Source organism: Sturnira hondurensis, unplaced genomic scaffold (assembly GCF_014824575.4).
Source record: "Sturnira hondurensis isolate 20B ecotype Veracruz unplaced genomic scaffold, ASM1482457v3 Scaffold0005279, whole genome shotgun sequence".
NCBI classification, from domain to species: Eukaryota; Metazoa; Chordata; class Mammalia; order Chiroptera; family Phyllostomidae; genus Sturnira; species Sturnira hondurensis.
Window position 1 is genome coordinate 13297834 of NW_028077910.1, and position 14982 is coordinate 13312815.

Below are 14982 nucleotides of genomic sequence, written 5' to 3' on the forward strand. Positions count from 1 at the left end.
CCCGCCGGGGAGCTCAGCCGGGGAACCGGGCGCAGCGTCTGCATCACCGCGCCACCTCCCAGCACTCTTTCCCCAATTTGCCTTCTAGCTGCAGTCCGAGCCCAAATTAATTCTCTCCACTTGTGAGTGAGCACACACAAGTTCACCGGGCACGACCCTTCCATCTGTCTACCGGGGGAGTCCAGCTTTTCAACGATTAACCTGGCGGCCACTGGGAGGATGAAAGGTGGCGGGATGGAGGGATGGGGAAGGCGGGGGAGTTGGCTAGCTACCGGGACTGAAAGGATTTGCTTTCTTCGGTTTTTAACCAAAAATGCAGTGGAATACCTGCTCAGCAGACTGCTGCCCCGGCCTGGAGCCCTGGGCTCACTTCGCAGCTTGCTGCTGACTTTCACTCCACAGCCCTGCTCGGCGTCCGCAGGGTTTCGCCCCCTTGCCCAAGTCTGCGGACAGATGCCCAGGCGCGTCAACGTGGGCTGATAGGCTAAAGCCCCAAAGCGTCCACCTTGCGCCTCCAGTTTATCTGCCCCACCCCCACCAAAGGACGTGCCCCTTTGGTAGTATCGGGGCTCCCATCCCGAAGCTGGGGGGTAGGGCGCCTCCCTATCCCCTCCTCCCCATCCCCGCCACGCTCGGGGTTTTACTGCAGCAGCCGGAGGTGACAGCGACGCCCAAGCTTCCCCGGTTGCTCTCAGAGCCCCGGCTTCCCCAGCATCCGGAAAGCGCCCTCTCCTGAAAGGCTGATGGGGGAGAAGTGCTAACCAGCCTCAGAGAAACAAATTTTAAAATGTAGAAGTCGCTGGGCTGCATTCCTTCGAGGACGAGCCCGATCGCCCAGGACTGAGTGGTAGCGCGTGGGAAGTTGGGACCATAGAGCAAAGGGGGAGGGGAGTGGTGCAGTCGGCATTCTCTTCTGAAAGGAGTCACTGGAGCAGGGCAGTTGGACACAAGTTTGCGTGGGAGTGTTTTCCTTTCGTGAATAATTAATCCCCGTCATCAGTCTGGCAGAATTGGAGTTTTGGCAATAGTGCGGACCGCGGGCCGAACACCCAACTCTGAGAAGCTCCCAGGCGGCCAGCGTAGGGGGAGCTCGCAGTCTGGGGAGGTGCCAAGGCGCTGGTGCTCACCTAAGCCGCAGAGAGAGACACCCAGCCAGGAGGTAAGCATCTTCTAAAGTATCTGCTGGAAACGTAGTTTTGGTAGGATACAATTTCTGCCTTTATAGGGGAAAATAATGCCGAGCTTTGATGCCATTTATCAGTTTCTTATTTAACTGCACTAAAATTTTAAGAATTAAATGGGTTTTTCCATTTGCCTTTATGTTAGAAACTATGATGTTTCACTCAACAGAAACTAAACTTTATTATAGTAACTTTCCAAGCCAAAAAAAAAATTACTTTGTAAATGACTTTCATGACTTACCTTTTTGTGGTTCAGTAATAACGATTCAGAGAAATATCTTTGGGAGCTATTTGGCTTCATTCTTAAAGTATTCCTCTTTATCTAATTTCATGCTCTTATACAATATAATGCTTTTTGCCTATAAGCTACTTCAGACAACAATGCACACAAGTCAACTACCCCAAGAGTGATGAATTTTCAAGGAATACATTTTAACCTTTTCTCATAATTATTAAGCAGTTTTCTCAAAATCGCTTAAGTGATCATTTGTACAAAACCAGGCCTCTAAACCCCAAAAGAAAGGGATAGTTCACTTTGCCAGGGGGGAGAGAGGAGTGGATAGGTGTGAGCAGAGCTCCTAGGTCTGTTCCAGCTAAAGTGATATTCAACTGGTTGGCAATTAATGTATGAGCTCAGCCCACAACCAGATAAAGATTTTGAGTAACTTTTAAAAGTAAATTTTTACCCTAAAGCTACAAATAAATGTATCAGAGAAGTTGGGACACTTGTTTTTCTAAAAGTTTTTGTGGCTCAGTAGTTCTTTTGAATGAAACAAAAAAATTAAGGTATACGTGATCATTTTGCTTGTGAACTTTTTAGGTTATTGACTGCCTAAAACCTATTAATGGTATTAATGACTTGATTTCCACATTATAATTATTCCTATGCTTTTTCAAATAGCATCATTTTGAACGCTTTCAATGGTTGTGATGGCTTTGAACATAGATTACTAGAATAACAACAAATTCCCATATGAAATGCAGTCATACTCATTATTCAAATATTTCTATACAACTATTTAATAACAATTAATTACAAATGGCTTGTCAAACCAAATGCATAGGCAGTCTAGAATTTTGTTGGATATAATGTTGAAAGTCAACCAGTCATCAACTTCAAAGAGTCTTCTGAACCTACGGTTTGTGAATTTGCAAATACTTTTGTAACAATTGCTCTTTCTTACTTTATATCTACTACATCAGCATAAACTCTTTTACCACCAAGTATACAAGATGCAAAATCTTCACTAAAAGTTATCCAAATGGGACTAAACCTCCAGGATGGTGGTATGAGGAGCTACACGTATATCTGGTGTAGCAACACACTTCAGCAACACAATATCTGGTGAAAATTATGGATAAACAATATCTCATCTCTAGATATTGTCTTGAGAAAATGCAACAAATGAAAAAAATGTACTCAAGACAGTCTACTAAACTTCAGTGTAACAGCAAGATTTTGTGGCATTTGAGCCACGACCCACTTCCCTGCCCTCCTCCAGGTGGGTATGATAGTACTCCACTTCCCGTAGGTACGCTCAGAACAGAGGGCTCTCTCTCAAACTTACTCCCAGACCAGGGCTGTGGCATACAAAATGTGTTTCTGGGAAAAGCAGGCCACAAGCATCTCCCCACCCCGGCTTTGTGTTGTAGAAACTCTCTCCTACAAGAGCAGGTGAGAGGGCTGAGGCTGTCTGCTTCCAACCATCCCTCACTCTTAAGGCAAAACAAGGAAAACTCAACAACTAATAGACAAAAAAAACATTTAAAAATGAGCAAGGGCTTTTAGACATTTCTCTAGAAACAGAATTTCTTCAAAGGAGATGTACAGATGTCTAGTCAACACATGAAAATGTGCCTACTATCACTACTTTTTAGGGAAATGAAAATCAAAACCACAAAATACCACTCCGAAACAACCAAATGGCTATAATAAAAAAATATATATATAATAACAATTGTTGGAGAGGAGGTGGAAAATTGGAACCATCATATATGGCTGGTAGGAATATAAAATGTTGAGTTGCTATGGAAAATAGATTGATAGTTCCTCAAAAAAGTTGGATATAGAGGTTCCATATAACACAGCCATTTCACTCGTAGGCGCATGTGTGTGTGTGTGTGTGTGTGTGTGTATCCAAGAGAATGAAAAACCTATGTCCATACAAGAACTTGTACACAAATGTTCACAGCAGCATTACTCATACTAGCCAAAAAGTGAAAACACCCAAGTGTCCATTGACTGATGAATGGATAGATAAAATGTGATATGGTGTAGAACAATGGAATATTATTCAACAGTAAAAAGGAATGAAGTGCTGATACATGCTACATAATGGATAAAGATCGAAAAGACTATACTAAGTAAAAGACCCCATATTATATGATTCCATGTATATAACATGTCCACAACAGGCAAACCCAGAGAGATGGAAAGTAAATTCATGTTTGCATGTGGCTGGAATTGGGGGTGAAGTGGGGAAGAATGGGGAGTGACTGCTAAAGAGTGTGAGGTGTCTTTTTCTGGTGATGAAAATGGTCTAAAATTGACTGGTGATGGCTGTGCAACTGTAAGTATACTAACATCATGTACTTTAAATGGGCGAATTCTATGGGATATTAATTATACCTCAATAAAGCTGTGTTTTTTATAAATTATCCAAGGTATTTAAAAAACAGTTGGAGTTTTTCAATTCACAACTTGAAGTTCATGAATCCCCATATACTACTAGACCAGTAGTTTATATAAGGCTTTTTTCCCAAGAGTCACATTGAAATACGTGAAATAATTAAGTATAGCATAGATGTTACACAGCTATGTGATTTCCATATATTTTACATACCTGTCAAACTTTCTTCTGTGCAACTAGATGGAGGAGAGTGAAGGGGAAAAACTGGAACAACTGTAATAGAATAAAGAATAAAGAATAAAATAAAAGTCAGATGTCATTAGTGTAGTCCTATAGAGAATTCGCTTGCAATGCCTTATCTCTTTGGACTCACTCACTCAGAATATTAATCTAAGCTCAGTGAGGCCAGTTGTTCCTTCTGCTTCTAAATAAGTCTAGTCCCTTCTCAGTTCTGCAGAACAGTTGTTGAGAGAGGTCACACTGGATGAGAGAGGGAGGTTATCTGACATGCAGATTAGCCCAATTTCGCTTCCACCAGATTGGCCCTGGCAGTAGGAGTCTTGGAAAAAAGGAAGAGCTGGACCGGCCGCTGTGGTCCTGGGAGTATGCCGGCACGTCACTGCTGGGAAGCATCTCCTGTGATCACAGCAATGTCAAGTTCAAGAAGAACTCTCAAATGAGTAATATACTCCTCTACTTGTCTTTTATGTTTTGAGTTCTGATGAACTGTCTGATCCTGTACTAAGAATTTTGGAATGGGATGACAATGCTTTGTCCAAAAATAGGAATATAAAATTAGTGACTGAGTTTCATGGGGGTGGTAAGCAGCACCTGAACTTGATGCCAGGACCAGTTATAAGAACACTGAACCAAACCTTACCCTGAGCTTTAGGGATTCCAGTAAGTCTGTCTGCACCAGGAAACCTCAAGCTTTTCCATTCCTACCAGCACAGGCTTATCTTTCCATGACTATGTTAAAGAGAGGATACCAAGCTGATGAACATGGGTTCTGGATGGTTTCTGACCGTCAGATCCTGCTGATGGTCCTGTGACTGTCATATTTTGTCCAATTAGAAGATTTCCATAAAATAATTTTAGATGTCTGTTTACTATAAGTTAAATACATCTAGGAAAAACTTGGTCATAGTTATTATTTATTAATATCACTTTAATCAGGATTAATAATTCATTTATTCAACAGATATTTACTGTGCATCTACCCTTTACCAGGACAAATCTAGGCCCTGGGTGAATAAACAAAACAGGCAAAAAGTCCTGCTCTCGTGGGAGCTTAAATTGTATAGGGGATGTCAAACATCTAAAACATAAAATATAATAATAATAAGTAAATGATATAGCATACGAGAAGAAGCTAAGACTCTGGAGAAAAGTTAAGCAGGGAAGCAAATGAAGTACAGTGTTAAACTGTGGCATCAGGCTAGAAAGTCAAATTATGTGATTATATCCTGTAAAGACTGCACACAAACCTGGCCATGTGACTCTGGGATGAGGTGTAAAGATTATCAGCTCCAAGGTAACTCCTCCCCTTAGGAGCTTCGGTTTCCCCTCCCATCACCATTACTTTGGTATTTGGGATTTGTTGTTTCTTGCTAAGGAAGATATCACATTAGCCCCAACACATTTCAAGCTGGCACAGGGAAGATATAAATGTAATGCCTGCTCTAACAGCCAAGAACTACAACCTAAATAAAACACCACCTTATGACAACACTTTCTTATTGAGGGAAATCACTAGCCTGGGCTTTTGGTTTTCTGTTGGCCTTTCTTGCTTTGCCTTGGATTCTTATAGCCTGCCAGTGGATTGTGTAGTAAGTAATTAAGAACCACTTGCCCCAAATTAACACCATGTGAAGAGTGAAAAGGTAGGGAAGAGGTTGAGGGGAAGAAAAATTTCCAAGCCATCTTGCAAAGGAGAAGAGAGAATGAACCTTTCATACTACAGACTGAAGCATGGACTCCCACAGGTTATCTGGCAAAGAAGAAGGCGAATAGCAACCAGCGTCTCCACTCTCCCAGGCTGTCCCAAGATCTCTAGTCAGGGCACCTGTTTTGAAAGATCCTTGAGGACACATCGATCTAGTCAAATATAATGGGTTCGGCAGCTTTCCTGGAATAGAGCTTTGAGAAAATGGCTTAAAAGGGAGCACTGACTTGATTTTTTAAGTCAAAGGGTAATATTTATTTCAGGCTTAAAGAAGAAGCATTTAAGAATGTCAGAGTCCTGGTGGGGTAGCTGTCCTGATACACCAAAGTTATGGTTCGATCCCTGGTTAGGGCACATACAAGAAGCAATGAATGCTTTTCATAAGTAAATGGAACAATAAATTGATCTCTCTCTCTATTTCAAATCAATTTTTAAAAAGAAGAAGAATATTCAGAGTCATTAGAAATAAGTTAAAAGATACCCTGTAATAGTGAAGTTATTATGGAGCATTAGAATTTATTTATTCAACACATTTTAACTGAGGAGCCACGATGTGGCAGGCCCTAAGGGAGCAACGCACAGGAGGACCTTGCTTTAAAGAGGCTACATTGAATGCCTTTTGCTACAAAACAGTTGAAGCACACAGTGATGAGGACAAAAACTCTTTGACCCGCCTGTCTTATCCGCTTCCAGACTGGGTTCGAGCCTCTTTCTATGCCCCCGCGCACTAGGCTTCCCTGTCATAAGTAAGTGATGCTGCAGCACTTACCACACTGCATGCAGATGCTTGCATAGCTGTCTCGCCTCCTGTCTAGAAAGCGGCCCGAGGAGAGTGCCTGTCAGTCTTATTCATAGTCTATGCTCCCACTACATGTTTGTTGACTATTTGATTGAATCAATGGACAGATGGATGGATGGATGCTTTGCCAGCTTATGATCAGAGCTCTTTGCATAGAGCGGCAGTCTGGCAGAGGAATTAAGAGTGTGTGTTGTACAATAGCTGTTAGACTTTGGATCAGTTTTTAAATTTTCCAGTGCCTCAGTGTCCTCATTTGTCAAGTGGGTATAGAAACAGCGCCTCCATTACAGCGTTATTAAGTGCGCGACATTAGGTAATACACATACAGTAGTTAGCAAAGTTCTGAGAGTTGCTCAATAAATATCTATTATTACCTAGGTAGAATAGCAGTTTCCTTGGTGACAGTAGGCTATTCAAATATTGCATCCCTGCCCTTTCAGCTCTATTATAAGATCAAAGACTGTCTATTAGGAATTTCAAGCTAAAGTTATCACTTTGAGTTCAAGATCCTTGAAAAGATTAAAAAGAGAATTTGGAAATGAACAAAAGTAGGTTATTGAACAACAAAATTAAAGACACTTGAGAGAGAAAACAGAGAAAAAGTTCGAGGTGGCACAGCCAGAGCACCCTTTCTGGAGCAGCACGGTGCCTGCACCGCGCCCACACCCACATCCCCGCACACAGTCCAAGGACCGGTTCGTCTCTGTCCAGTAAGTGGGCACTGATGCAGAAGGAGAAAGAAAAGTGAAAATAACACTTTATTTGAAGTCGAGTCTTATCTAAGCCTGAGAGTGTTACATTATCTTTTTTTGAAAATCTGATAACCCTCTTTTTGTGTAAGACCTTGAGTCAGAATTATCATACTACTTCCTCATCTGCAGTTAGTTACCTACTACCTACTAAATGAGATGAAATGCCAACCTGCGACCTGCAACTTATGCAAACCCAGCAATTTTAGCGCTTCCCTCTACTTCTACCAGAGAAAAATTACTTACCTCTTCCCCAACTGCGGGGGAAATACCATGTTTTTTATCTTGTAAGGATAATAAACTGCTTCTCTTTTATTTACCCACTGAAAAGTAATTTTTAAGTAAAATTAGCTTATTGTCACTTTATTGATAGAAAAAATAGACATAGAAAGAATACTGATCCTAATACTTCAGTTACCAACTATTTTTATTTCTTAAGGCTTTATTTACTCCACAAGGATAGCTTGGCCCTTACATTTTTTAATACAATGTTCCATTGCCTAAAACTTTAAACAAAGAAAAAATCAATCAGGTTGGCCTAGTTCTAGTTTTGATTGGCAGAAAAATTAGTTTATAATATGAGGCAAAATTGTTGTTCTACAAGTTTTCCTCCATTTAGCAGGAAACAAACACTGGTGAAAACACAAAACAGGTAATACGGTGCCCCAGGGCCTTCGGGGCAAATTCTTTCTTCCAGACCAAGGGAAGTCACCATTTTAGCTTCCTACGTGATAGTCTCTGAAGGGTTCAATAGAATCACCTAAAAGAAATCTCTTAGAAGGAGAGGAAATAAAATGCATGTAGTAAAGAACAGAGTGAAGAAATAAAATGGGAGTCTCTATGGTCAAGCTGCTAAATTGTTAAAATCAAGTAGGTTGAGGCTTGAAAAACAATTTTATTCTTGCTTTAACGAGCCTGGGAACTTAAACCTTTGAGCCTTCCAGTTGTGCCTGGAGCTGTACCTATATAAATCCTGTAAGATAAGTCTGTAACAGCACCTAAAGTAGGGGAAATGTTTGCATGGCCAGCCCACCTGGTGTCTAGCATCCTCTCCACCTGACGTTTGTCCTGCATCAACACAAGGGCCAAGAATCAAGACCGATTGCCCTCAAGGATGTGACTTATACAGCAAGAACTTCCCATTTTTTTCCAAACCGTTCTAGGGTTTACCTAGCCATGTTTCTAGTTAGCAAACTCTTAAGACCCTTGAATAAATCTTCATCATTGTTTCTAACTAAAACTTCTTGGTCCATTTATGTTCAGTCAACACTAGCAAATGAGAGAAACAAATAATAGTTGTGATAAAAGCAACCCTCAGAAGGTGTTGGCCAGTATCTGCTGTAATAGTTTCCCTAAACTATTCTCACTACTTCAACCAGGCAACCTCTTTCCCTTTAGGTAGCTCTTATTATCTAAAGTTTTCCTGAGATTTCCCTCGAGAACAGAACAATTCCTAACCTTCCCCTCGACAATAGCCTATAACACCACTTAAAACCTTTTAGGTTTTTTAAGACCCCCATGACACATTCCTCCCCCCAAATCTTCTGTCAACATTTCCCATTGGAAACCTTCCAGACTTTCTCCATCTAGCTCCTAGGGATGTGCTCAGCCTGGTGGAGGATGGTCTCCAACAGCTAGAAGAAGGATGCTAATCAAAGCCAGGAGCTGGAGCCCCCTTTCCTCATCTGAGGAACAGTACATATAAACACATAATGTTGGTGCTATGGCCTGAATGTATTCTCTTAAAATTCATATGTTGAATCCTAACTCCAAAGGTGATGGGAGGTGGGGACTTCATAAATGGAAATAGTGACCTTAAAAAGAGGCTCCAGGAGCCCTGGCTGGTGTAGCTCAGTGGATTGAACGTGGGCTGCGAACCACATGATCGCGGTTTGATTCCCAGTCAGGGCACATGTCTGGGTTGCAGGCCAGTTCCCAGCAGGGGACACAGCAGAGGCAACCATACATTGAGACTTCTCTCCTTCTCTCCTTCCCTTCCCCTCTAAAGATAAATAAATAAATAAATCTTTTAAAAAAAAAGAGGCTCCAGGGATATACCTTGCCCCTTCCGCTATGTGAGGACACAGCAAGAAGGTGCTGGCTACAAACCAGGAAGAGGGCTCTCCCCAGAATGCCACAGTGCTGGCAACTTGATCTTGGACTGCCCAGTCTCCAGAAATATGAGAAATAAGCTTTTGTTGATTATAAGCTACCCAGACTGTGGTATTTTGTTATAACAACCCAAATGAACTAAGATGACTGGATCACTTATTTATTTATTTGCCAACCATACCACAACACTATTGACCCACAATGAACTTGCAGTCAAGTAAAATTCCTTTCTTAGTCTCTTTTACTTAAACTGCTCATAGGCCACATTTTCCCCTATCTTGCCCTTGGACAATTGACTTTGCAAAGTAAAGAACACGACTTTACATTTCCTCAGAAGTTTTACCATTAGTCATTCTGTAATCTGGTCTTTTAGAACTCCACCCCGTACCTTGGGTGTATCTGCAATTTGATCTCAGGCTTTCTTTGACTTAACTCAGGTGGACAAAAACGCTACAAGGGTCGGGAGAAAGTACGTAGCCCTCAGGCTCCCCACTGAATACCCACTAACCATCTTTATGATGCTTTCCCAATTCAAAACATTTTCAAAATGTATTTCATTTAATTCTTACAACTCTCTTATGAATAAGATACTATCATCATTCTATATCTGAGGACAGGAATTTAGAGAGACTATCTGACTTGCCTAATATGACAAGCTAATAAATAACAAAATAAGAAACAAGCCCTAGGGTTTCTGACTCTGTTTCCAGGGCTTTTTTTAAAGACAGATTTTTAAATTCATTGATTAACAAAATCTACTTTTTCTTATTTTCTCCATGGATATCAACAGAGACTAATTGAAATCAAGAAACATTTCCTACAAACAAAATATTACCCAGAAGTGCACCATATAAAACAAGACTGAAAGGGGCTGGGCACTTAACCTCATCTCTCTGTCCCACCTGGGGCGCCCTCTCAACCTTGCCATAGGTGGTAATATGACACCTTATGGTCCTTGCTGTACACTGGGAAGTCACTAGCCAATCAGGTGTCCTCAAAATGTTACCTTTTCTAAAAATAATTTTTGAAATAAAGCTAAGTTGTCATGCCTTGTATTTATTATACATTCTAAAATGTTGTGGGAGAACACCCATAAACAGTTTTAATAATCTTTTACGAGGAACATGTTTTAAATTTGAAGGTATCTTTGGGTTGATTCATATGTTTACTTTACAGATGAAGGAACAGCAACTCGGAGAGAAGTAACCCAGAATCATTCTGTATAAGAGCAAAGACAAGAATTCAAACCTGGACCCTCCTAGGCAGGTAAACTCTTCAGATTATTTCATGGAGTCTTGCTTTTAGAAACCTGACCCTTTTGATTACAACACCTTTAACAAGATGAAGTTTCTGGTTCTCACTTAAGCAACCAACAAACATTTACTATGCACTTGACATTGTAATGGCATTTAAGATGACACAAAGGAGGAAGGTGTGACAGTTTTAGCTTTAGTAATGAGGCCTTGAAACATTGGTTCTTACATTCATTATAGGTTCCTTTGCAGTTTATGCAGAAAACTGTTTATGCAAAATCTGCAAACATTTCAAGGAGTTCACAGACATTCCTCACCCCACCTCCCAAGTTTTGGCCTCCAGGTTAAAAACCTCTAGCCAACTCCAGTGCAAGTGCCAATGTCAGGATTGCATAGCACCAGCTACTATCTTATTTATGGGTCTGTTAGTTAAAGGCTGCTTCTGTTTCTCCATCCTTCATCTTTTATTTAAGTGGAGCAGCATCTTATTCTGGAAGACCTTTGACGCAAGAGAGGAGTAATGTGTTAATAAGTCATCAGTTACCCAAATGGGACAAATTAAGAGAGAAATATAATAAATGATAACTTTTCTTTAAAAATGTTAACAATGAAAGTGAGGATGGTCAGTGTTCATATTAGGATGTTCATTTTCTTTCTGTTTCTTTTATTTTTAAGAAAGACAAAGAGAAATAGAACTTTTTTAAAAAACTAGATTATTACTGGCTCCCTTCCCATTTTTATTAAATCTACAGCAAGTGGAAAAGAGAGTAATGGGTGTGAACAAAAAAAAAGATTTATTTTCTGAATGACTGTTTCTTAATTTTTCCTTTTTGCTGTAACTTTAAGAGATTTATGGTTCTGAAATGGTTGACAATAATTTCTTCATTTCAAAATAGTTTGGGCAGCTCCAATATTACTTTGAAGTTATTGATAACAAGGCTTGATTATACTAATTCAAAAAATACTTCTTGGATACTTATCATTCAGAAAGCATTGCTATAGGAGGCAGTGTGGTATGATAAATCATTTTGGAGTGGGAAAATCCAGGACTGAATACCAGTATTATTTCCTCCTTGACTTTGACAATAGCAAGTTACAAAAACTTAATGAGCCCCATCTCTGTACTGAGCAAATATATTTTTTTATCTCCTTTATGACAGCCACACCAGAACTGAATAAATATTCAAAAGAAAAATGCCTCTGAAAGTGACTTCTAATGTAATAACTAATAAACTTCACTTGTTCTGCCTTTAAAAAATCTCATTCTCTTTTATTCTTTGCCTTAGCAATTGTGTATTAGCATAGTGTATAATAATCATAACAGTTAACATTCCTTTAGGCCTTCTTATGCATTACTCTGAGTACTTTATGCTTTTTTAAATTTTATTGATTATACCATTACAGTTGTTCTATTCCCCCCTTCATTCCCCTCCACCCTGCACACTCCCTCCCCCACCCTTCCCCCCTTTAGTTTATGACCATGTGTCTCAAGTTCTTTAGATTCTATATTTCCCCTACTATTCTTGCCCTCCCCCTATCTATTTTCTACCTACCCTCTATGCTATTTTCTGTACCTTCTCCCCCCTTCTCCTCCTCCCACTCCCCTGTTGCTAACCCTCCATGTGTTCTTCATTTCTATGGTTCCACTCCTGATCTAGCTGTCCTCTTGGTTTGCTTTTGTTTTAGGTGTGGTTGTTAATAACTGTGAGTTTGCTGTCCTTTCACTGTTCATATTTTTCATCTTCTTTTTCTTATATAAGTCCCTTTAGCATTTCATATAATAAGGGCTTGGTGATGATGAACTCCTTGAACTTGACCTTATCTGAGAAGCACTTTATCTGTCCTTCCATTCTAAATGAAAGTTTTGCTGGATAAAGCAATCTTGGCTGTAGGTCTTTGGATTTCATGACTTGGAATACTTCTTTCCAGCCCCTTCTTGCCTGTAAGGTCTCTTTTGAGAAATCCGCTGACAGTCTGATGGGTACTCCTTTGTAGGTGACTGTCCCCTTATCTCTTGCTGCTTCTAGGATTCTCTCCTTCATTTTAGTCTTGGCTAATGTAATTATGATGTGCCTTGGTGTGTTCCTTCTTGGGTCCAACTTCTTTGGGACTCTCTGAGCTTCCTGGATTTCCTGGAAGTCTATTTCCTTTGCCAGACTGGGGAAGTTCTCCTTTATTATTTGTTCAAATAAGTTTTCCACTCGTGGCTGTTTCTTTCCCCCTTCTGGTACCCCTATAATCTGGATGTTGGAACGTTTAAAGATGTCCTGGAGGTTCCTAAGCCTCTCCTCATTTTTTTGAATTCTCATTTCTTCATTCTTTTCTGGTTGGATGTTTCGTTCTTCCTTCTGGTCCATTCCATTGATTTGAGTCCCAGTTTCCTTTCCATCACTATTGGTTTCCTGTGCATCTCCCTTCATTTCAATTAGTTTAGCCTTCATATGTTCCTCTAATTTGTGACTATAATCAACCAGTTCTGTGAGCATCCTGATAAACAGTGTCTTGAACTGTGCATCTGAGAGGCTGGCAATCTCTTGGTCGCTTAGAGTTATTGGCTCTAGGACTTTGAGTTCTTCTTGCGCCATCTTTTGGGCTGTTCGTGCCTGTTACAAAGCAGGATCGGAGCCGTAGGTGTTCACCAGAGCCAGGCAACTCAGTCGCTGGGTTGTGATGCTGTATGTGGGGGCAGGGTCAAAGAGGAGCAATGGCATCTCATCTGCCGCCTCCTGCCGCCGCCACCACAGGTGCAGCAGCTGCCACTGTCACCAGGGCCCACGCATTTCATCCCACTGCACACGAGTGTGACACCACCGTCAGCCCTCCACCACTGGGTTTGCCCTCTGGGGCCTGCGCAGTCCGTCTCACTGTGCGTGAATGTGCGACTGCGGTCACTCTGCCCCACACCCTGACTGGGTCCGGGCTACCTGCACACCTAGGTCGGGGGATCTTTCCTGCCCGACCCTGCTCTGCTGCTGGCTCCACCCCCCTTACCGTTTGGTTGAACGGTTCGTTGTTGTCGGACTTCCGTATAATTCAATTTTCTGTTCTTTGGCTGTGTCTTTGTTCTCCAAATCTTTGTTGTATTCAAACTTGGTTGTGGGAGAAGGCACAGTGTTTCCACCTATGCCTCCATCTTGGCGGAAGTCCTAGTACTTTATGCTTTTTAATCTTCCCAGAAATTGTGTGAAATTCTATTATCATTCCTATTTTCCAATTGAAAAAATTAGTTCCAAGTACTGGAGTTCCTTAGCCAAGGGCAAACCCAGACCGAATCCAGAGCCAGAGCCTCACTGCTCTCCAAGCTGCCTCTTGCCAGGACTCACCCAGCTCCCCATGTGTTCACCATGGGGCGAATTAAGTAAGGGTATTCAAATATACACTGATAGATGGAAACTAAACTTTTGCCAGTGAGTGTACAATACAGTAAACCAATATCAAATTATAATGTTGTACACCTGAAATGTATATTTGCCATTAACCAATGTCACCTCAGTAAATATAATTAATTTCATAAAATTAGGACTCATCGAAGTTAAGCAGCTAGCCAGTGCCTGCCACAGGGATTCTTAATAAATGTTGTATCTGTTCCCTGAAGAGTTCTGAATTACAAGATTCTAGTGCTTTTAAGAAAGAGATCTAAATTTGCTTCCTGGGGCTGCTGTAACAAAGTACTACAACTTTGGTGGCTTAAAAGGAGAAATCCACTCTCTCCCAGCCCTGGAGGCTAGGAGGCTGGAATGAAGATCCCACAGGGCCGCACTCCCTCCGAAGGCTCTAGAGGAAAATTCTCCCTTGCCCGTCCCCGCTTCTCTTGCCTCCAGGTTGTCCCTGGCTTGTAGCTACATAATGCCACTCTCTGTCTCTATCTTTGCATGACCTCTTCCTCCACATCTGTCTTCTGAGGACACTTGCCATTGGATTTAGGACTGACCTGGTTAATACCAGCATGATCTCTTGCTGAGATCTGTAACTTAATTACATCTATGAAGCCCTGTCCCCAAGGAAGATGACATTCACAGGTTCCAGGATGTGGACATATCTTTTGGGGGGCAGGAGGGTGGATGGGCACCATTCAACCTACTATAATGTCTTAACTCAAATATTTTTATGTCTTGGGATATTCCTTCTATTATTCTTGACAAAAGCCCACATTCACTCAAAGAAGAAAAAGAACGCTTCATCTCTCCCGGGAGGCCTGTAGTTCTACCGATTACAAAATCTGCTGGTTGAAAATATTGTTCTTATTACGCTCAGTTGTCACGAGCCTTCTGCACATTTACTTGAGAATCAACAACATTTTTAGGAAACAAACA

General features: G+C 41.1%; 1 protein-coding gene across 1 annotated transcript in view; it reads left to right on the forward strand.

Annotated features, from left to right (window-relative positions):
* The first annotated feature begins 547 nt into the window (after positions 1–547).
* Positions 548–14982, forward strand: part of SPTSSB (serine palmitoyltransferase small subunit B) — a 38789-nt gene continuing 24354 nt past the window's right edge. Inside the window, exons 1-2 of the mRNA XM_037046614.1 lie at positions 548–1159; positions 10593–10682. The gene's annotated coding sequence lies outside the window, so the exon portion shown is untranslated. The remainder of the gene's footprint in view (positions 1160–10592; positions 10683–14982) is intronic.